This window comes from Diabrotica virgifera, chromosome 10 (assembly GCF_917563875.1).
Source record: "Diabrotica virgifera virgifera chromosome 10, PGI_DIABVI_V3a".
NCBI lineage: Eukaryota > Metazoa > Arthropoda > Insecta > Coleoptera > Chrysomelidae > Diabrotica > Diabrotica virgifera.
Window position 1 is genome coordinate 154,106,537 of NC_065452.1, and position 25,235 is coordinate 154,131,771.

Here is a 25,235-nt window from a genome sequence, read left to right on the forward strand (position 1 = left end):
TTTTAAACGCTTTTATTTAGTTCAATAGTTTGCGTCAAATCTTTAGACGTTAATTTGAGTGCCTTTTCTCCAATGCAAATGAATGAAAATTTGCAGACATATGCATTCGTGGGAACAATACACGAATAATCAATAAAAAAATTTATGTTTATTAATCGTTTAAATAAAAAAAACGATTTTAATGGAAAATGCTTAAATTCTCTTGTTTTTTACAATTTAAAAACTTAAAACTTTTACGGATTGTAGCTAATGATATGAACTATACATAATTTCACTTTTTACGTTAATTGTTTACGTTATGTTTCAAATAAACAATAAAGTTTCAAATTTTTTGCCGATTCCGACTACTTTTCATGTTTGTACATCATATGTTTTATACATATTTTAAGAAACGTGACGATATATTTTAATGTTTGAAAAGTGTAAGACTAAAAAGTAAAAAATAAGAAAATATGAAAAAAAAATATTAAGAAACGCTTTATTTTAGTTACGAGTGACTAAAATTAAAAATATTAAAAAAAAATGAACTAAGAAGCAAAAAATAAAAAAACTTGAAAAAAATCTAACACATTCGTTAAAGAAAAGCGTAGGGCGAAAACCGTTTATTCGATGAAGACGCGCCACGCTTTTCTTTGACAAATGTGTTTTTTTCATTTTTTTTTTATTTTTTGCTTTTTCGTTGATTTTTTTTTATAATATTTTTAATTTTAGTCACTCGTTACTAAAGAAAAGCGTTTCTTAAAAAAATTTTTTCATATTTTTTTTATTTTATATAACATATCAAATTATAAATGCTAATAACTTTTTGTTTTTTGCATAACGACACGTAATACGACTTGAAATTATGGCAATTAATGAGTTATTAAAGTGTGCTAAATTTCAACCAGATCGACGAAATAGTTTATAAGTTATTTAATTTGTTTATCACGGAGATCAATTATATAAACAGTACTTGCCCAAAAATTGATTTTAGAGGAATTTTGTACCTAAATTGTAATCGATTATTTGAGCTTTAATTTTAAGGTTTATTGAAATATTTAACATTTTATTGAATTTGTTATTAAAAACAGTTTGAAAAGGGCTGATTTTTTAGTATTTATACCAACAACATTTATAGTAGGTAACTTTGATATTTTTTATGTCACGCGTTCATAAGTAGACTGAATGAAAAGCTGTTAAAAAATACACTTTTCAAAAAAATTAGATCCTTCTATGACTATGACCAATAGTAACTAAGATACCATTCCTTTCTTAAAATCATATTTCCATCGTTTATCAACAAGAGTTGAAAATCGAACGAGTTCTAAATGAAGATCTAAATTTTATGACTCAACTTACAGATGACATGTACAATGAAGCAGTAAAAAGTTATAACCCATTAAAGTAATGGTAATCGTAAAATACCGCCATGGAAAAATACAGGGAGAACTATCCGAGCTCCGTTTTTTTCTGTTTCTACGTTTCTCTGACACGTAGAATCTTAATTTTTTTAAACTGGGGTATATTAACAAAATAATAAGAATTGTGTTATTTTCAGCTCTCGGAGAAATCGGAAAATCCTGGAAAACTAAATTAATTCAATTTTTCCATTAACAAATTATTGAATTTAAGTATTATTTCGTAAGAACTATTTAAATTTTATTGATAAGTTTATAGTATTTATATAAATATAATATAGTATTAATTATAAATTACTAGAATAGGTTTAATTCTTTTATTTAATTTCTATGGATTTTTATGGCATTCTTCGATTTAAAAAAGGCATATGACACTCCAGAAAACAACTATTGAACACGATGAAGGAAATCGGAATAACTCAGAGGTTAATAGAAGCCGTAAAAAATCTTTACAATAACAACAGGGTAAGAGCTAAAACCAGCAATAAATGCTCCAACGAATTTAAGACCACAAAAGGCTGATTGCAGGGATGCTCTACATCTCCGACACTGTTCAAGATATTCCTAGAGGAAATATTAAAACCATGGAAACGGAAATGTGAAGGGATGGGAATACCAATCCCGGACAACTTCTTGTACACATTAAGTTTTGTAGATGGCCAAGTGGTAACAGCTCAAGATGAAGAAGATCTGTCATATATGCTCCGAAAATTAGATGAGGAATACACAAAAAATGGACTGGAAATAAACCTAGAAAAGACCGAATACTTAACAACAGAACAAGAACCAGTGAGAAACTTGAAATGATAGGGACGATGATAGGGAAATTAACGGCAATGAAAAATTCAAATACTTATGATTCATACTCTCAAATAATGGAACCACCGAGAAAGAGATAACCAGCAGATTAACACAGACACGAACATGTATGAAAGAAATGAACGGGGTACTGTGGGATAGACAGATTACCAGAAATACAAAGAAGAGATGCACACACCCAAACTTATATGGAATCACCATGTATTTCAAAGTAATATCTATTTTTTTGAAAAAGCTTGTTATTGTTGCGAAGATTAAAGGTTTTTATTAAAAATAAACAAATATATAAGACAATCGGATAGTACAGCTCGGTATACACCAGGGCATTTAGCACTAAAAACACCCGAATAAATAATTTTTTAAATACAGCACCTAGTGACTTGCAGTTTTTTGCATTATGTTCAGGATGACATCAGGAAAAAAGTCTACTATTCAAAAATGGGTGTAAATGCATAATTGCACTGTAAAGTGCATCCAAAATTGCCTAAATATAAAAATAAAGTCAAAATCAGTATACTAAGGAACAAAATTTATTATTTGGGGGGTTTTTGGGGTCACTGAATACGATTACGCCATCGGATTACGCCTCCCGGATCACCTAGTGCCCAAGGTCACCGCAAGAGACGTCATCTTCTGGAGTTTCGATGGTTTTCGGCATTAAATCGATGCAAACGGATTTCTCATGGATTTTAGGGGTCGGTAAATACGAATATGCCATCAGAATTTACCTCCAAAGTACCTGGTGTCCAAAGTCGCTATTAAGGCACGTCATCTTCTGGAGCTTCGAGGGATTTCGGCACTAAATTGATGCAACTGATGCACTTTTGAGGTGGTTAAACACGAATATGCCATCAGAACAGACGTCTGCATCACCTGGTGCCCAAGGTTACTGCAATGGACGGCATCTTCTGGAGTTTCGAGGGCTTTCGGTATCAAATTGATGCAAACGGATTACTTACGGGTTTTTAAGGTCGCTAAACACGAATATGCCATCAAAACTAACTCCCTGTGCACCTGGATCTCAAGCTCACTGCAAGGGCGTCCTCATCTGGAGTTTGAGAGATTTCGGGATTAAATTGATAAAAATGGATTACTCGGGGGGTTTTTAAGTCGCTATACACGAATATGCCATCAGAATCGACATCCGAGTAATCCATTTTCATCAATTTAATGCCGAAATTCCTCAAAACTTCAGAAGATGACGTCTCTTGCAGTGACCTTCAGCACCAGGTGCACAGGGTATCGGTTCTGATGGCATATTCGTATTTACGACCTCAAAAACCCTCCAGTAATCCATTTGCATCAATTAAATGCCGAAAGCCCTCGAAACTCCAAAAGATGACGTGCCCTAGTAGCGACATAGGCACCAGGTACTCCGGAGGTCAATTCTGATGGCATATTAGTACTTAGTGACCCCTAAAACCCGTGAGTAATCCGTTTGCATTGATTTAATGCCGAAAACCATCGAAACTCCAGAAGATGACGTCTCTTGAGGTGACCTTGGGCACTAGGTGATCCGGGAAGCGTAATTCTATGGCGTAATCGTATTCAGTGACCCCAAAAACTCCCCAAATAATAAATTTTGTTCCTTAGTATACTGATTTTGAGTTTATTTTTATATTTATGTAATTTTGGATGCATTTTATTCACTTTACAGTGCAATTATTCATTTCCACCCATTTTTGAATAGTAGACTTTTTTCCTGTCGTCATCTTGAACATAATGCAAAAAATTGCAACTCTCTAGGTGCTGTATTTAAAAATTTATTTATTTTGTGCTAAATGCCCTCGTCTAGTACGGTATAGATTATTTGCTTGAGTTGCAAGTTGAACGAAAATAAATAAACTAACTTTTGCGTCCAATAACGAAAGTATGCCTCATGTGGGGTTATAGAACTTACAACGAGGAAAGATTATTGGTCTTGTGGAGAAAGTAATGTTCTCAGATGGACATAGCTGCAGAGCTAGGCGTAATACAGGGCGTTCTGACCAAAACATATGCTAGGTAACAGGAACTAGGAAAGCTCAAAAATAAAGCAAGGGAAAGTAGCCAAAGGTAATAACAGCTCTCCACTATCGTTTAATTGTCCAATCAGCTGGAAGACACCCAACCATTTCTCACCTGCAGCCCCAAAGGCAGCTTTTGGAAGCTACAGATGTAACTGTTTCAGTTGAAACGATAAGAAGAAGAGTTCGTACCAAGAAGTATACAGCAGGAGACAGTTATGGGTTCCCGAGTTATCCAGGCAGCACACGATTGATCGCCTAAATTGGTGTCTTCACCACCAAAACTGGAACATTGGGAATTGGCAAAATGTGCTATTTTCAAAAACAGTCAGGATTTAATTCAGATGGAAAATAAGATGACCCACGAAATCGTGTACTTAGAGGTCGAAGAAAATAAGCAAGAATGAAAACTGTCAGATCTGTTCACAAATATACAAGGGGAAGTGTAATGTTCTGGAGAGGAATTGTGATCCGTAAAAGAACTCCTTTAATTTTCATCCAATCAACTTTAACTGCTCACAGGTATGTTGATAACCTGTAGTCAGGCTCTGGAGAGGTGAAACAGGAGAATATTTAATTTTATTGCATGATAATGGACCTCTACATACCATTAGAGTGACTACAGACGTCATTGAAGCAGAAGGTATCCCGTGTTTGGAGTGGCCTGCATGCTCACCCGAGCTTAATCCTATAGAGTATTTGTGGAATATGCTTAAAAGAAAAATTAGAGCTCGCTGAGATAATCCACAAAACACCGCACGGCTAGTATAAGCTGCTTTTAAAGGATGTAGCAACCTACCACAACAAAATGTTAATAATTTGATTAGGAGCGTGCTCACGCAAACTGAAGCTTGCATAAGGACTAGAGGTGATAACACTGACTACCTCAAAATACAAAAAAAAATAAATAAAAACAAGTTAAACATTATTCGTTTTACATTGAAATTTTGTATGGTATTGACTTTAAAACAACTACTTTCAATTTGTTTGTTAAATACTTTATTGTTTTATTTAATTGTTATGTATTTGTTATTAAATTGCTTTAAAATAAATATTGTTTAACTTCATGTGTTCGTTTTTTTAAATTCGCACGGAATAGTAAGAAATATCAGATGATTCCATATAAGTTTGGGTGTGTGTGTGTATATATAACACCTTGGTACGTAGTGTAATGACCTATGGAGCAGAGAATTGGGTAATAAACAATCGAAACAGATTCAAAATTACAGCAACTGAAATGGAATTTATGAGAAGAAGCTGCAGAGTGACAAGAATACCTAAATCGCATTAGAAATGAGGAGATAAAACGAAGAATGGCAGTAGAACAAGACATACTCAGCTACATCGAAGAATAACGGTTAAGTTGGTATGGACATGTGAGAAGAGCAGATCGTACAAGGTGAATATCAAAGATTTCGGATCGGAGCCCAATAGGAAAGATAAGAAGAGGTAGACCCGAAGATCATGGAGGGATGACGTGGACGAGGCAATGGAAAGACGAGATCTTAGAGACGGAGAATGGCAGAATAGATACGACTGGAGACGTTGGCTGACAGAAGGAAGGCAGCGACAGCTGTATTAATCCTTATATAGATAGATTTAATTTCTAATATCTTTTCTGAAGGTAAGTATCTAACAAGTATAAATAATATTTTAGTTCTATTTAACAGTTTTTGTGTAATTTTACTAAACTAAACTTTCAACTTCAATTTTTAAATTCTTTTCAGACTGTTTTTTAATAAAAAATGCAATAAAGGGTTGAAATGTTTGTAATAATATCTTAAAGATGAAGTCTTAAAGAATCGAGTGCGATTTAGAAAATATCAAAGTGACTGTTTGGGCAATAGTCCAGGGCGCATCTGTAAAAATATTAGAAGGTACATTTGGATGTTGAGAGGTGACTCATATTTTTTTGCGGAAATTGCTTGGAAAAAACTCATATAATAATAACTGAGTTATCCTCCCACTCAAAAAGGTCCGGAACATTGTTTAAATAATCAAACTGTCAAAAAATGAAGAAAAAATTCGATTTTTTTCTTCGTTTTTTGATTATAACTTTAAAAGTATTCATTTCCGAGCAAAGTTGCACTGACATAAAAGTTGCGTAATACAATTTCCTACAAGGTAGTATTAGACATGAATTTTAAAAATTGTCACCCTTGTTGCAAAATAGCAATAATTGCGAAAAAAAAAACCATAAATAACAAGTATTCGCATTTTAAGTTTTTCAGCTATTTATGCTACACTAGGACCTTCATATTTCATCCAGAAAAACTTTATGATATAATAAAACAATTTAAATTTCATTAAGATCGGTTCAATAGATTTTGCAAATAAATTTTGCAATCCAGCTTTCAAAAAGATGCATTTCTTCAAAATGTTGCAGGACGGAAAATAAAGCAGATAACAACTTGAAATTTAGAGAAGAACACTGTACCTTTACTTTGCAATTTGCAAAATTAAAATCGGTTAATTAGCACGGCGCCGGCGTCAGGAATTTTTTTAAATAAACATTAATTTGTGGCTTAAAAACAAATAAAATATCTTTTAAACTAAGCAATCAAATTAAATTTATAAAAGCTCATTGGAAAGGTCTTTAAAAAAGGCTTCTTAAAAAAAAGGTTATGTTCGGTAGTTTTCGAGATACAGACTCTTAAAATTGAGTGCCATCTACAACAAAAGTATAAACAATAGGTGAGTTTTTCTTCAAAATGTTCATTTGAAGCTCTTTCTATGTACAAACTTTCATAATGTTTTAAAATCACAAACACCTTAATAAAATTAATAAACCTATTTCGGATCAGTAAAAAAAAACTAATTATTGAGCTGAGAAAAAAAATGTAATCTAAGTTTCAAAATGGAAAAATAAAAAAAAAATAGCATTATCTTGGGTTCTAATGAAGCGATTTTTATCAGTTTTTTTAATCTGATGTAACTCGAAGCGAAAATCACACAAATAACGTATCTATTGATAAATTTTATTTTTTAGTACATTTCGATATAAATAAAATAATTTGTTTTTATTGCAAAATAAAACATATACTCTGTTCTTTTAAATAATACTTTTTTTAGCAAAAACTTTTTTTGTTCATATATTTTAACTTAGAGAATAAAAGTTTATTATTTTTAAACATATGCAATTGTTTAAACAATATTTCACAAACAATAATCAAATTAGTTTGATCTTTGTGGAATTAAAATATTAAAATACAACAAAATATAGAGTAAAAAAATAATATATTAGAAAAAGATTTGTAGAAATTTTGTTGGAAATCAACTTGTGTAAATCGAACATTTTACATTTTCCAAATAGAATATATAATTTTCATTACAATGCTAATATTATACACTTAAGTACCTGTTGCTTTTAAAAACTATTTAAAAAGTCACTACAAGTATAAACTTTGTTTTGTCTCTGTTCTCAAAACAATAAAAACTAAAACACCAACCTAAGAATTATTACCAAAAACACATTTGCTTGTCCACAGCTGCAATATTCGATAATCTTTGACAGGTCATTGGAATGGCCAATCAGAGCAAACGTATCCGCTGTCCTGCGTGTAGCACCAAAAATTAATGTTTATTTAAAAAAATCCTGACGCCGTGGTAATTGACAGAATTTAATTTTACAAATTGCAAAGGAAAGGTAAAGTGTTCTTTTAAAAAGGTACAGTGTTTTTCTATATTTAAAAAAATTCAACTTACTATTTGCTTTATTTTCCGTCCTGCAACATTTTGAAAAAATGCATTTTTTTGCGAAAGCTGGATTGCAAAATTTAGTTTGCAAGATCTATTTAAGCGATCTTAATAAAATTTACAGTATTGTTTTATTATATCATAAAGTTTTTATGGATGAAATATGAAGGTCCTAAGTGTAGCATAAACGGTTGAAAAAAATAAAATGCGGATACTTCTTCTTTTATGGTTTTTTCGAAATTATTGCTATTTTGCAACAAGGGTGACAGTTTTCAAAATTTATATCTAGTTCTATCTTGTAGGAAATTTATTTACGCAACTTTTATGTCAGCGCAACTTTGCTCGGAAATGAATACTTTTAAAATTATAAAAAAAAAACGAAGAAAAAAATCGAATTTTTTCTTCATATTTTTGACAGTTTGATTATTTAAACAATGTTCCGGACCTTTTTGAGTGGGAGGATAACTCAGTTATTATTATATGAGTTTTTTCCAAGCAATTTCTGCAAAAAAATATGAGTCACCTTTCAACATCCATCATCCATCCATCTCAAAACAGATGCGCCCTGGACTACAAGTACAGTTGTTTAAATAATCGCTCTCCGGAATAAAAATTGAATCGTTTATACCTAAGCAAATTTGGTCAATGTGTTTGAAATTTGGCAGTTTAAAATAACTGCCACAAATTTGAGTAGGTATATTATATGTCAATATGTAAAAAACAAAGTTATTAACATTTATAAATGACTGCAAAAATAAGTGTAAATAAGAGTTTTTTGCAATTATCTCGGCCAATTGTCCATGTATTTTAATTAGGAAACTCTCATAATTAAATAACCTCTTGCGATCTATAACTTTTATTTATACCATTTTTCTCTAAAATTTATAGGAAACGTTTTATAGGCGAAAAATATTTTTTTCTCGTTTTAGGATTGTTTAAAAATAACCAAGCAAAATTAGCTGCAAGTCTTCACGAATGTTTGATCAGCTACCCCTCATATATCTTTTAGAACCTTCAAATAATGTGCATAAGATTTTTACGTCAAATCACGTCTCTCTGTCTCTCTGTCTCTCTCTCTCTCTCTTAAACTTAAACTTAAAACAAGAGTAACTTTTAGTACTAGAATACCTCATAACTTAATAATCTAGAGTCAAAAATGCTTAAAAATGAAAGACAAAAATGTTATGCGATAAAATAACCGTTGACCTACCCAAAATAGTTTTCAGATTTCTAAATAGTTTTTTTGAAATTTTTTTTGGAAATTCAAAAAAAGAAAAATTTTCAAATCGATTTTTCTAGAAAACGTTTATCTTATCGACCTAAAACAAGAGTACCTTTTAGTTGTAGAATATCTCACAATTTAATAATCCAGAGTCAAAAATGCTTAAAAAACAGTTATGCGATAAAATAATTGTTGCCCTACCCAAAACGGACGCCTATGACCGGCACTAGAAATTCGCAATGCATGGAGTCGATTTATCTCTGGAAGATAAATATGTGTACCAATTTTCGTTTTTCTCAATAGAAGCGTTCTGGAGTTATTTAAGAAAAACTACTTACAAGACGCCATCTTCAAAGAGCTCTAGCTCCTTTAGGAAGCATTTTCGGACTAGGTGAATTGGGTTAAAATATCTTAAAATTATCTCAGGAATCTCCTGTCTTCGTTTGTCGGTAGAGTTTCTGGACACCCTATATGTTGCGCATTCGTGCTATTTCCATCTAATGTCACCACAACCTGTTGGTTCCAATAGAGATTTTTCACTATGTTAATATCATTTTTTGTCGAGTCATTTTTGCTGTAGACTTTCCATGAGAATTTTATGTTTAACCTTGTCGATAGCTTTCTCATAGTCTATAAATGCGACCAAAAGATCTTTTTGTTGGTCTCGACATTTTTGGGCAAGAGTTGTGCTTTTTATATTGTATTGTTCACCATTACTATATCTATACCGCGTCTACTGTTCCGAAGCCATCACGAAAGCCAAACTGTCTATTACTCATATTTTGCTATTAATAGTACTACTTACCTAAATTTGGACAATGAATATTATCTTATTTATTATTTTAACATTTTGTTATATGGAACACCACTTGAATTTTATTACTGATGATGAAATTTAGTCGATACTTTTTTCAACTAAACTTTTTAGTGATTTTGATTATTTAAACTGCTAAATTATGAGTAGGTACTTATATATTGTTACTCTTGTTTAAATGTGATAATTTCAACCGTTTCCGAGAAAACTAATTCATCTAAGCAGTGTAGAGTATGACAAAGGCATATCCAGTAACAAACAATAATCACACACGTGTCACGTTCCTAAAACTTTTATTTCCACGATAAATCAGATAAATTATATATAATTTAATTATTCAGTTATTTATTAATTCAGTTTTTATTTTTAACTCGATTTCCATGTACTTTTGGTACATATATCTATATGTACAGAAAAGTTATTCAAAATTAATTTATTATAATTGTCGGTTTATAACGTCCTGCGACGTTGTTCGATGCCTAAGCGCCAGTTCCCTCGGTTGTTCCAGTCCTCATGAGAGAATCCTCTTTCACTCATAGACCTTCGTATACCACCAATCCAAGATTTTTTCGGTCTCCTTCTTTTTCGTTTTTCTTTTGGTATCATCTCATTTCCTCTTTAGGGAGTCTTTCCCTGCTCATCCTTTGAACGTGCCCGTACTAGATTAATTGTTTCTCCTCTATGCAGTCAGTAATTTTTTTTGTTACATCCATTCTATCTCTCATTATTTCATTTCGAATCCTCTCCAATTTTGATGTTCTGTTTCATTGTCTTAGTGCGTCCAGCTCCGTAGCCTCTAGTTTTCTCTTTTGATGTTCTTTAATGCTTCACGTTTCAGAACCGTACATTAATAAATATGCTTTTTATCAACGTATTCTAAATTGTTACATCTGATCCTTCTTTGTTGAACAGTACTCCTAAGTAATTAGAACTTCCGCATGTTTTTATTATTTCATTATTCTCCATAATCAAGTCGGTTGTTTCTTCACAAATACATAAATATTGTGTTTTGTCCATATTCATTTGTAGACCCCATTTTTCATATTCCTCCTTCAGTTTGCGCGTCATATAGTCCAAGCCCTCCTTATCATTTGCACAAATGACTTGGTCGTCTGCGAACTGAAGGGTATATAAACAAGTATCTTGATCAATTTGTATACCCATTCCGTTGCATTTCCTTTTCCATTGCATCAGCGATTTTGCTATATATTTTTTAAATAGTGTTGAGGAAATGCAACAACCCTGGCGTAAACCTTTGTTCACCTTGAAAGGCTCTGATAGTTTCTTTCCCATCATATTCTTGTATGTATTTTGAACATTTGAACAGCTGTTATAAGTGTCTGATTGATATTTGTGCTTTGAAGTACTTCCCATAGTTTACTTATCGGGACATTATCGTAGGTCTTTTGTAAACCTACAAACATAAGATATATTGGTCGATTACTTTCTATTTTCTTTTCAATTATTTGTTTTAAACAAAACACATTATTTGTACAGGACCGGCCAGCTCGAAAACCGCATTGTTCTTCCTCTTCATAATTTTTGTATTCTTGTTTGATCAAATCCCTTAGTATCCTTATATCCTGCTTACTGAATTTGTTACGGAAATACCTCGATCATTATTACATTGCAACTTATTTCGTTTTTTGAATATCGATGTAATATAAACAATTCGCCATTCTTCAGGAACATCTTCGCCATTGACACAGTTTGTAAATGTATGTGCTAGAGATTCACACAATGTGTTTGTACCATATTTTAGTAGCTCTGCATTAATCCCTCCTGATCCAGGGGATCTTCTGTTTTTAAGTTATTCTACTGGCTTTTCGCATTTTCGCAAAAATCGCGCATATGGAGAAATGCGTCTAAGAGCTAGCAACGTTTTCGAGAAACTATTTTAAGACAGCTGATTCTTTCATATATTGTTCCCTATGCTTCCTCGAACACCGTACCGGCCATCTGGCTGCTAATACAGGTTGCGTTCATTACTGTGCAGCACACCTGTACAGGTACCTAAGTACAAAATCAGGGTGATCGATTAGTGTGATAAAGCTTAGTAGATCCGCTATAGTAATAGATAGCAATAAAAGTTAATAACAAAACTTGTAACCAACTTTGCGCTTCACATTACAAATTAGTTAGAGTGTTACAGGGTGTTCGATATCATAGTGGCAGACCAAACTTATGTTTTTTTTAAATGGAACACCCTATATTTTATTTTATATTCGAAATCCTGTTAACTTCTCAAATACAAAAATATAAAGATTTATTATGTTATTCAGGGTATTTACAAAGTTATAACCAATGTTCCACGAAAATCGTAAAAGTTCAGCTCCCTGTATAAATAATAATAAGCACAACAGCAATGGTTTATTGGTGCTATATTTTTTTGATTGTCAAAATTTATAAAAATGGTTGATATTGCTAATTTTCTTTATATCGAATACAGGATGAGTCAAAACGCAAGTACATTATTTTCTCAGTAATTTTAAATAGAACACCTTAATTAATAACTTGCTCTGAAAAATGAAAATATCTCGAAAACTAACATATTTAGGCATAGAGAATATTATACAAAAGTTAAAGTACGGTAATGATACTTTTCGATGGTGATATAAAATACAGGGTGTCCCATTTAAAATTTCTGAGAAAAGAATGTACTTGCGCTTTGACTCACCGTGTATTCGATATAAGGAAAATTAGCAATATCAACCATTTTTATAAATTTTGACAATCAACAAAAAAATAAAGCACCAATAAACCATTGCTGTTGTGCTTATTTTTATTTATACAGGGAGCTGAACTTGTTACGTTTTTCATAAAAAATTGGTTATAACTTTGTAAAAGCCCTATATAACATAACAAACCTTTATATTTTTGTGATGGGAAAATTAAGAGAATTTCGATTATAAAATAAAATATAGGGTGTTCCATTTAAAAAAATATAAGTTTTTTTTTGCCACTATGTTATCGAACACCCTGTAACATTCTAGCTAATTTCGTAATGTAAAGCTGAAAGTTGGCTACAATTTTTGTTATCAACTTTTATTGCTATCTATTACTATAGCGGATCTACTGAGCTTTATCACACTCATCAATCACCCTGTATGTTGAATTTAAATTATTTTAGGACGAAAAATTTTTTTGTCATTGCTTTTTAAACCACAAAAATGTCTGGCAATTATAGTTCATATTTATTATAATGTTTAAAAAGTAATGACAAAATAATTTTTCGTCTTACAATAATTTTAAATTCGATATATTTACCTGTACAATTGTGCTACGCAGTAATGAACGCAACCTGTATCAGCAGCCAGATGGCCGGTACGGTGTTCGAGGAAGCATAGGGAATAATATATTAAAGAACCAGTTGTCTTAAAATACCGATGCAATTGCACCGGAAAATGATTCTAGCTGATAGTAAAGTGAAGGTGCGTGAATTGCCAGAGTCCACAAGAATTAGTAAAGAGTGCGCGCACAAGCCATATTTTGAACGAAGTTTTAAATATGAAAAAATTATCCTGGTAATGGATGCTGCGTTTGATGACCTTTGATCAAATACATGATCGTGTGACCACTTCTCAGCAGTGTTTGGACCTTATGAAGCATAATCCGTCGGACTTTTGGCGTCGATTGTTAACCTTTGATTAAACTTGGATCACTACTACACACCAGAGAACAGAATGAACGCACGGCAGTGGACTGAAGCCGGCAAAAGTGCTCCGAAGCGGCCAAGAGTCTATCAATGGGTCGGAAATGTCATGACCACTGTATTTTGGGATTGCAAAGTTATAATTTTAATTGACTATCTTGAAAAAGGTAAAACTATCAATAGCCAATATTATTGTGCATTATTGGACAAACTGAAGCAGAATCTCGGTGAGAAACAAAGCCGGATTAACCAATAGGCAAAGTAGACAGTTGCCTAGGGGCCTCGGCCCCAAAGGGGGCCTCCTAGGGCCCAAAATGAAAAAATAATAATTAGATTTAAATAAAAATTATAAATCTTATTATGTTGAAAAATTCAAATATCGCGCAATACCATAAAAGTGATGGTGGACATATAAAACTACATTACAATGCATACTTTTGTTCACACGGAAAGTCTATGTTGTGAGTAAGAGCAACAAATGAGTCAGCGGCCTCTCGCTACCCTCTCCTTCATTACCCATGCTTTTCACTAGATGTCAGGTAATAGATACAATAATATCCAGGCTCAATTATCTAAGATTAACAAACTTGCAATTTACTTTTTTTGTGTCGCACACTCGGCTTTACTTGGAGTAAGTGCTGCTAAAAGTTGCGTTGGATCCGTTGCAGCAATATCGTATTTTGGATTTTTTCAATCCATGTACAACTTTTATTCAGCCTCTACCCACTGTTGGGAAACTACGATCAAATGCTTACATGAAACTCAACTAAATGATCCCATTCGCCACGATCTAAACCTTGTCCTTAAAAGAACAAGCTGCACTACATGGACTACAAGGGATGATGCAACAAGAGCAACAAAGGTTACAATACCTTCAAATGTGCCCGTCATACTCTTGCTGACGACCCTAATCAGAAAGCTGAAACAGTTCATGAGGCTGAGTGTTTGTTGAAAGAAATGTCAAAACAGAAACATTCATAATGAATGAGTTTTGGGCAACAATTTTAGAACTCATCAAAGCTGTCAGTAAATCATTACAGAGAGAAGAGATTGAACTTAAAACTGCAGTTCTACTTCTACAATGACTTTTGGAGTTCTTAAAATCCCAAAGAGATGATTTTGCTTACTACGAGCAGAAGGTCTGCGATCTACAATACTCTGAATATACCGACCAGAGCAAACGAACGCGCGCAAAAAAACTACATTTTGATGACGCTAATTTCAATGAAGTTTTTCTACAGGGTGGAGAGAAGTTAGAGGTTGAAACGAATCTACCAATTTTGGATAAGCTAATTATTGAGCGGAGTCGTCAGTTGACAGAGTATGAGTCAGTAACTCAGTATATGGTGTTTTGTGTGTTTTTCCAAAACTGAGTGATATTCAAATAAAGGAATGTGCTTAAAAACTACATGTCATTTCGAAGTTTCGAAATTTGTCAGTAGCTTGTAAGATTTATCTTACGCTAATGATTACAAATGCAACAGGGGAACGACCATTTTAAAAAATGAAAATTAGGTATTAACAACGGCGGATCCAGCAACCTTGCAAGGAGGGGGCAATGAAATAAAAATTTTCTCGTCACTCGCGTACGCAGGATTCTCTTTCGGTATGGGCTGTTACTTTATTTTTCTTCATGTACCTACCATGTCCTTTCAGAACGTTGGTTACTATCATAGCTATCATAATTTTATTCACTGCCACCCTAAATCAACCACGAAGTGCTTTTTCGTCCTGGACTGCGTTTGCCTTCTATTTTCACTTGCATAATATTTTGCAGCAACCTACATTTGAAACTTCTCATTACATGTCCAAAATATACTCCATTTTTCTCTTCTTGATGCCTTCTATAATCTCAGTAGTCTTGCTGAGACGTTCTAGTATTGTGGAGTTTTGAATATTCTTCACCCAAGATACTTTTTCTTCTATAGAACCACATTTCGAAAGCCTCAAGTCGATTTAGATTTAGATCGATTTTATTCACAGTCCAAGACTTGACACCACACAGTAAGACCGAGAACACGTACTTTGGAGAAAGAATTCTGTTTTATGTTACATTCCGTTATTCAGTTGTCAACAGGAGACAAAACTCACTATTTATTTTCAATCGTAATTATCTCTTTCTTAAAAAAAGGCAACACCAGGCGAAGTCTCAAGGAGGGGGCAATTGACCCCATTGACCCCCCCTTGGATCCGCACCTGGGTATTAAAAACTGTCACCGTTCGATAGTGGCACAAAATAGACTTAACTAGCATTTCCCTCAATTATGGTTATTGAGAATGATGTGCTCGAAAATTTGGAAGTTGAAGATATTTTAACCCGGGAACAGTCGTGGAACAGTCGCGCTCACTTCTGTCACGTCAGCAGTCGCGCATTAGAATTTATCTAACAATACGAATATAAATTCGAATTTACAACAAATTTTTATTTTATAGTATTTTTATTTACTTGTTATGTATAATTGGTTCTCACCAAAGCCATAAATTCCACAAGAAGAAGAAGAAGAAGAAGAAGAAAATTTAAAAAAATAAACCTACCCATTACTACACCCTTCCTCGCGGCACTTACGAGTGGACAATTATGTTGCAAAATTTTTCATCGAGTTATCACGAAAAAGGGTAACATGTTAGATTTTTTCTAAGGCGCGACTGCTCCCGGGTTGAGTAGTTTTGTTTCTATGAAACTCAGAAAAGTTGCTTTATAATATGTAATTATAAGGCTTTGAGAACTCAAACTAAATTTAATCCATAATTATTTATATTAAGTAATAGTATATTATTCAACGAGCATGTAATGATGGGTATTACTCACGATAATGAAGTTTGCAACACGAGCCGAAGGCGAGTGTCGTTATTCATCAGAGTGAGTAATAGCCATTACATTCGAGTAGAATACTATACTTTTTCTACGACTTTCTTTTTTTTTTTTATTATTAGAAAAATTGTTATACTTTAAAATGAATCATTCGTTTATTGATAACTATAACAAAAAAAACTAAAATAATTTTTTATTGCAAAATTTTAGCAAAATTATATAAATAAACAATTTCTTGACTATTTCTTTGTTGTATTACTTCCAGCAACACGTTTTACAAAATAAAAAAAAATTTAAGTTTAAATCTACAAAATGTCCACTAATATAATCAAAGGAATACCTCTCGGAGGTGGAGGGGTTATCCGAGGTTTTGGAGGGAAAAGAAAAAGTTTCTTAAGGGCCTCCTAGCTTGGGTTGCCTAGGGGCCTCAAGATTCTTAATCCGGGACTGGTGAGAAACGGTCCCATGTGCAGGAGAAAAAAGTGTTGTGTCTCCGATATGACAATAGCAAAAATTCATGAGTTGGGGTTTGAATTGCTTTCTCATGCGACTTATTCTCCTTATTTGGCCTCCTTCGATTATTATGTCTTCTCAAATCTGAAGAGATGCCTCGTAAATAAAAAGTTCAGCTCGAACGAAGAGATAATTGAAGAAACAAACAACTACATAGTTTGTAGAGTATCCAGAATCTTATTATTCGCACGGTATAAACAAGTTGTAAAATCGTTGGAATCGTTGTATTGAGCTAAAAGGAGACTATATCGAATAAAATAAAAGAATTTTCAGAGAAAACAATATTTTTCATTTAAAAGGAGGTTACTTATCAAATCATCTAGTAGGTATAGGCATTGCTATACAGAAAATGAAACTTCTAGCCTTCTTATTCGAAATGATTTTGGTAGAAGTCTTTATGGTTCATAGTATCCGAAATACGATTTTTTAAATTTCGCCACTCACGCCTAGGGCTTACAATACCGGAATTCCGGGATCCCGAATACCGGGATCCCGGACGATTTTTGTCCGGTATTCGATACCAGTATTTATAATAAAAATACCAGTATTTCGGTATTAGCTTAATTTATAAAAAGTGAATTGATGCACAATAAACTTTCTTCTAAAATATTTTTTGCTATTACAAGAAATTATTTTTGAAGATAAAAAACCAATATTGTAAAAAATATTTATTAAACACGTTTATTACACATACAAGTCCAGTATAGCGCTTTCTAAAAGCGTGAATGTCGTTAATTCAAGGCGAGGGGTTATATCAGCTTCTACAACGAAATTATTAAATCTCGTCTATACAAATACATAAAATGAGTTATATAAAATTTTAAATATTTAAAATTAGACTACTTTATTTTATAAATAAGCCGTAAGATTTATTTATCAGAATTGTTTTTACATTTTCAGATATATTTTTCATTTTTTTGTGTATTGTGGTGTATAAATTAGGCTCACTTATTTTCTGAATTATTATTCATAATTGAAAATATATGTATAGCGGTCTAAATACAAAGTAATCCATATAAAATATTTGTCACAGTAAGTTAATCTTTGTATTAATATATTTTAAAGTTAAATTAATTTACAAATAGCAAATTTCATAAGTAAAAGTACTATCCTATTACAGTAGAACCCGCCTAATAGAATAACGCTTAAAGGAATATCCCGGTTAAATGAATATGAATTTGAGGACCCGAAACGTTTTTAGTAGCCACCAATGATCGGTTATTAGAATACCCCGGTTAAAGGAATATTTTTGCTTGGCACGGAAGCTATTCCAATAAGCGGGTTGGACTGTATATGCAAAATTTGTCCTAGAATCAAATATATAGTTTTTCTATTTGCACATTTTTTGTATCTATCTATTCCTACTCTCTATGTAATGTTATAAACAACATCTACTTATTTCAAAACAAACTTTAATAGGTTTCATATATTATTAATTTAATAACAAGTCGATATAACAACTGAGGATAGTATAAATATAACGTGTATATTTTTTATTCATAATACCGGTTTTAATACCGGGATCCCGGTATTTGAAATTTTAAATACCAAATACCGGTATTGAGATTTTGGTTCGGTATTGTAAGCCCTACTCACGCCATTTTTGAGTCATTTTCCCTATTTTGTCGCAAACAGTGTTCTATAACCTTTTCTGCGCAGTGATAGATATATGCAATATATCTATATATATATATATATATATATATATATATATATATATATATATATATATATATATATATATATATGCAATAGTACATTAAATAGAAATAAAAAAGTAAAAGATGGTTTTGCTTGTTTCCGATTCAAAGGGATGCACAATCGCCGGACAGCTGTTTCCACCATTTCAGGCTTTTTCAACAGCGCTAGCGTGCACTCCTCTGAATCGAAAACAGCTCTAGCATCAATTTAAGGGGAATTTCAAAGATCATTGAAATTCCCATTAGGACGCGGTCCAGCGACATCTCTTAACAAATTGAAAAGTCTCAGATGCAGAATCCACCACTTTAATAAAATTAAAGTGGTAAATAGATATTCAAATCTGAAATTTTCGTGTTGAAAGATCTTTCTGGTACCTACATCCTTAATCTCCGACTTTTACAATTTATAAGACCGCAGACGACGAATATAAAAAACAAAAAGGACTCCTTACAATCACATTCCGTTTTCATTCGAACTGTTTTTTCATTCAGAGGAGTGCACGCTAGCGCTGTTGATAAAGCCTGAAATGGTGGAAACAGCTGTCCGGCGATTGTGCATCCCTCTGAATCTGAATCGAAAACAAGCAAAAACCATCTTTTACTTTTCTATCTTTACTCAGATTTGAGTACTAGGAAGTTTCTTTCTGTCCTTTTCCTAGACGAATGAAAACGGAATGTGATTGCAAAGATTTTTTTTTGTTATCTATATTCGTTGTCTGCGGTCTTATAAATTGTAAAAGTCGCAGATTAAGGATGTAGGTACCAGAAAGAACTTTCAATACGAAAAGTTTCAGATTTAAATAACTATTTACCATTTTAATTTTATGAAAGTGGTGGATTCTGCATAATAAAAGACTTTTCAATTTGTTAGAAATAAAAAACTTTAAACTAGTATATTATTGTAGAAGGTTCTAGGACTAATTTTAAGCAAGATATGGTTCTTCAACGTGTTCTACTTTTATCAATTTTTGCCAACTTTAAGCATGCCAACATGAAAAGGCTTTTGACAAGGACTGACATAACAAAATGCTAGAAATACTGAAAATAGCTGGATTGGACCATTGGACGGTAAAGATTTACGAATACATAATTACAAATCTATACTGGCATCCAGTGGCAAGAATAAAAGTAAAACAAGAACTGTCGGATGAAATAAATATATACCATTGATTGGATGGTAAAGATTTACGAATACATAATTACAAATCTATACTGGCATCCAGTGGCAAGAATAAAAGTAAAACAAGAACTGTCGGATGAAATAAATATAAAAAAGATGAGTGAGACAAGGCTGTATACTATCGCCTTTACTTTTTAACTTGTATTCGAAGGAAATATTCCGAAGGTATTATTCCGAAACCGAAGGTATTATTGTGAATGGAGTAGCCGTGAACAATATTATCTAGATATGTCGGTATACCTTAGTGCTTGCTAATAATTGTAAAGAAGACTTTCAAAATGTAATGAATAAAACAAAATAAACCTGTGATCAGTATGGATTAAAACTCAATGTCCATAAAACTAAATATATGATAATTAGCAAACAAAATTATATACAGGATGACAGATGACAAAAGTCGGATATGCCACACTGGACACAGTAGAGAAACTCGTGTAGGTATCTCGGCAGTATCTACCTACCTAATATCAATGAAAGCTGGGATCCAACCGCAGAAATTAAAAGCCGAATAGAACAAGCCCGAGCTACAAGCTTGACATATTGCTATATCTTTCCAGTCCTACTGTATGGAGTAGAAGCGTGGACTCTAAGTAAGGCTATGCTTAAACGCTTGGAAGCCTTAGAGATAGGGTTATACAGACGACTACTAAAAATAAGCTGGGTCGACAGAGTTAGAAATGAGGAGGTACTTAGACAGCTGGACCAAACTAACTACACAACTGTTTAATATAATAAAGAGACGCAAGATGGAATACTTCGGTCACATTATGAGACACCCTGAGATATGATCTTTTTGATTCATAGACGGATGCTGAAGATACCTTGGACAGCAAGAAAAATTATTGAGGAAGTACTAAGGAAGGTCAACAAAGATAGAGAACTGATAAAGACTGTTAAAAACATGAAAACGTCTTATCTGGGACATAAAGTGAAGGGAAATCGATATCGAATACTAAAACTCATGCTTAAAGGCAAAATAGATGGTCGTAGGAGTCTAAAAAGAAAACAAATTTCTTGGTTAAAAAACATTCGTGAATGGACTCAGATGTCAAATGCAGGACAATTATTCCACGTTGCAGAAGATCGAGAAGCCGTCGAGTAGGTAGGTATGGTTTGTTCGACAGTAAATGGTTTGAGTTCAATTAGTGCGGTCGTAAATATTATTAAATTTATCTGACCTGGCCCATTGTTAAGACTCACCCGGAGCGATAAGCCACCGAGGTAGACAGAGTTGTTCTTTTGCAATTAACACTGACTAGACGGTACTCCCATAATAAAGCCTAAAATAAATTTTACCTGAAACCGGGCCTTTTATACTATTATCGGTTAATCCGGGCTGTTTATAGTGATAACTAATTGAATTTAACCATTTACTGTTTAACATACCATACCTACATGTATACTCTAAGCTTTGCTGGCGACCAAATAGTGATTGCTCAAGATGAAAATGACCTCAGTTTTATGATGAGAAAACTGGAACAGGAATATACAAAGAATAGGATTGGAAATAAACCTAAAGAAAACTGAATACCTACCTGAATAACAACGGAGAATACAGAAATAAAACGGCTGGAAATTGACAAAGGTAAAAAAATCAAAGGAATAGACAAGTACAAGTATTTGGGTTTCATAATTAACAAAGGAACAACTAAAGAAAATATAAAAAATAGACTATGGCAAACAAGAGACTGTATACGAAAATTGAACCCGGTACTGTGGGATAAGAACATTAGTCTAAAAACAAAAAGAAGAATATATAACACCATGACAAGAAACAAGAAGCATCTTCCTTGTGGCTCTGAAAATTGGATAATAAAGAAGAAAACCAAAAACAAAATAAGAGCAACAGAGATGGAATTCCTAAGGAGAAGCTGTAGAGTAACAGGAAGAGATAGAACAAATAACATAGAGATTAAGAAAGAATGATAATGAACTCAGACATAATAGACTACATAGAACAGAAGAGATTAACCTGGTACGGATATATCAGAAGATAAAAATATGCAGATAAAAATGTTGGATAAACAGAATAACAAAGTGGAGCCCGATAGAAAGAAGGAAAAGAGGCAGACCCCGAAGATCTTCCAGAGATGATCTGGAAGAAGCAATGAAAAGAAAAAATCTGCAAAAAAGGGATTGGCAAAACAGAAAGAACTGTAGAGGTAGAGAACACTTGAGTGAAGGATTACAGTGAAAACTGTAGAATATAAATATAATAAGTATATCAAAATTAGAAGTGAAAAGATTAGAAGAAAAAAAAAAGCAAACTTATGAAATAGAATACTGGATGAACTTGAGGCATTAAAAAAGGATAATCAAACAAGAAAATTATATAAAACTTTGAATAATGCAAGAAATAAATTCAAGCCAAGGCTAAGGCTATGTAAGGGTAAGGTATATACTCAATACAAAAGAAGAAGTATTGAAAAGGTGGGTGGAACACTATAAAGAACTATTTACTATCGAAGTCGAAGACCCAAATCAACCGCCCCCAGGAGCAAGCAACAATACACCATTAGAGCCTCCATCCGGGATGCAATAAAACACCTAAAAAATAATAAATCTCCAGGAAGTGATGGTTTACCCACGGAACTTATTAAATGTGGAGGTGCTACCCTGACTAATCAAATATATAAAATAATACTGAGAGCATGGAATGAGGAACAAATCCCGGAAGAGTGGTGTATTGGAATCGTTTGCCCGCTACATAAAAAGGGTGATCAATTGGAATGTATAAACTATATGGGAATAACCCTCCTTAATACAGCTTACAAAATATTTTCGAGTATCTTATATATGGTCGCCTAAGTGCCCTTTAGCATGGGCCGCATATGAAGCTCTATCAGACATCTTCAAGAGCAACTTGCCAAATTATTTGAAAAGGAAGACGTTCAACCAATGTGTGCTTCCAGTCATGACTTACGGCGTCGAAACATTATCGTTAACCCAGGCCACAGCAACGAAACTTAGAGTGGCCCAAAGAAGAATGGAACGGTCACTACTTGGACTGACTCTCAGAGACAGGGTCAGAAACGAAGAAATCAGAAGGACAGGCATATATGTCATAGAGCGAGTAGCATGGCTGAAGTGGAATTGGGCGGGCCATGTAGCCAGAATGAAGGACGGGAGGTGGACCCAAAAAATTACAGTGTGGAGACCAAGAGAAGAGAGAAGAAGTAGAGGTGGACCACCTACACGAGGGACAGACGACGTCAAAAGGATTGCTGGGAATTGGTTGCACAAAGCCCAAAATCGACAAAACTGGAAGAAATTAGGGGAGGCCTATGTTCAACTTTGGATGCAGAAGGCTGGATGATGATGATGATGAAGTGCACATTCAGAGGAGCTTCTTGGCGAATATCAAAGCGGTTTTAGGCCTGATCGATCAACAACAGACCAGATCTTTGTGCTTTAAGGCAAATACTGGAAAAACGCAATGAATTCAATATCGACACATACCATCTTTTCGTAGATTTTAAATCGGCCTATGATAGTGTCATAAGAAATAAATTGTGTGAAGCCATGGATGAATTCCACATCCCCGATAAACTGATAAGATTGGTTAAGGCGTAAAGTTGTTTGCAAAGTCGAAATACAGGATGAACAATCACAGGCGTTTGAAGCGCATGTTGGACTGCGACAGGGAGATGCGCTGGCGTGTCTCCTTGTCAAAATAGCTCTGGAAAAGGCGGTGAGAGATGCCCGAATAGACAACTGAGGAAAGATTTTTAATAAATCATCCCAAATTTTGGCATATGCAGATGATGTGGACCTAGTTGTCCGCACAACACGCAAGCTAGAAGAAATGTATACCACCTTCTCAAATGCCTCAAAAAATAGGAGCCTGCAAGTAAACGAGGAGCAAACTAAAATAATGGCATCAACACCCAACAATAGAGCCAGAACCGGTCACCAATTCACGGTTGATAACCTTTGAAGTCTACAATCTACCTTTGAAGTGGTGGACAAATTCACATACTTAGGCTCCCTGATCACCAAGGAGAATGTCATGACGGAAGAAATCAAGCTAAGGATAATCCTAGCAAACAAATGCTATTTTGGACTGAGTAGACATAAGGGAAGCAGAAACAAGCCACAAAACAAAACTAACCATATATAACAACCCTTATACAACCAGTGTTGGCAGATGAAAACCTTCTGCTTATATTTGAACGAAGGATCCTGAGAGGAATCTTAGGTGACATCTGCGAAAAGGGTGTTTTGAGGAGAAGGTAAAACTACGAGGTACACCACAGATATAAACATATATTTGGTGGTAAGGACGTAGTATCTCTTATAAGAATAGGGGGACTAAGATGGGCAGGATATCTAGCAAGATCACAGCAGAACAACCCTCCTAGAAGAATCCTGATGTCACAACATGTGAGAAGTAGAAATAGGGGTAGGCCAAAACTCAGATGGAAGTATGGTGTAGATGAGGATGTTAGAAAAATAGGCTCAGCAAACTGGCAACGGTTGGTAATGGATAGGACTGACTGGAGTAATATACTTGGGAAGGTCGAAGCTCTTTCATAGGGCTGTAGCACCATTGATGATGATGATAAAAATTAGGCCAACATTTAATCTTCTAAGCAGGATTTGTAACCTCTACAAAGCGTTAAATCAGTAATCCACGAAGGTTTTCAACACCTTGTGTTTAATTATTTTGTTACTCTTAAAATATTTTGCAAATAGTATTTAAATGACATACTTATATTTATAGAAATTTTGGGAATTTTCACAATGATTCATGTTTAAAAAATAATATCCGATTAACCAGTAATCACCAATATAAATAAAAATTGAAAAAAGGCTTAAAATAGAAGCAAAAAAGCAAATGTGTCATACAAGATATTTAAGTGGTAGGTACGTGTTATTACAAAACCAGCAACACTCAAAATAATTAGTTGTACAGAAAAAGCCACAAACACAAGTCCATCTTACCACGTTGTGGAAACCATGTTTCTTTTTTTTTTAATACAAAGCCCGCGAAATTAAATCAAACACCCGAATTGAAATATAAACAATAAAAATTTTAAGGGAGTGGTTGTAAATGTTGTTGGTAGTTCAATAAGCAATTTAAACAGAACGAATTTGACCTGGTAAGAGCATAAGCGCATCCTAAATATAACCTCAATGAATTCAAGATCTCCTTTTAGGTGGGGGAGATGTTCTAATCAAAGAGATAGTTATATTTTTATCATTATCTTTGCCCGAAGTTATGCTACGAAGTGTACGCCAGTATGATGAAATGGTTGCCTATACTTCAGGTATATTCTCTTTGGCGGAATACACTCGTAGATATTTTATCATATTAGGTATTATAATATTATGTATATTGTATATTATGTTATTATAATAATATAATACTGATGGCCAAAAAAAATGCAACACTTTCTGTACTGTTATTAATCTGGATGAAAA

General features: G+C 33.5%; 1 protein-coding gene across 1 annotated transcript in view; it reads right to left on the reverse strand.

Moving 5' to 3' along the window:
• LOC114325428 (muscle calcium channel subunit alpha-1) overlaps positions 1 to 24,946 on the reverse strand; it is a 759,065-nt gene extending 734,119 nt beyond the window's left edge. Inside the window, exon 1 of the mRNA XM_050663510.1 lies at positions 24,756 to 24,946. The gene's annotated coding sequence lies outside the window, so the exon portion shown is untranslated. The remainder of the gene's footprint in view (positions 1 to 24,755) is intronic.
• Positions 24,947 to 25,235: the final 289 nt, after the last annotated feature.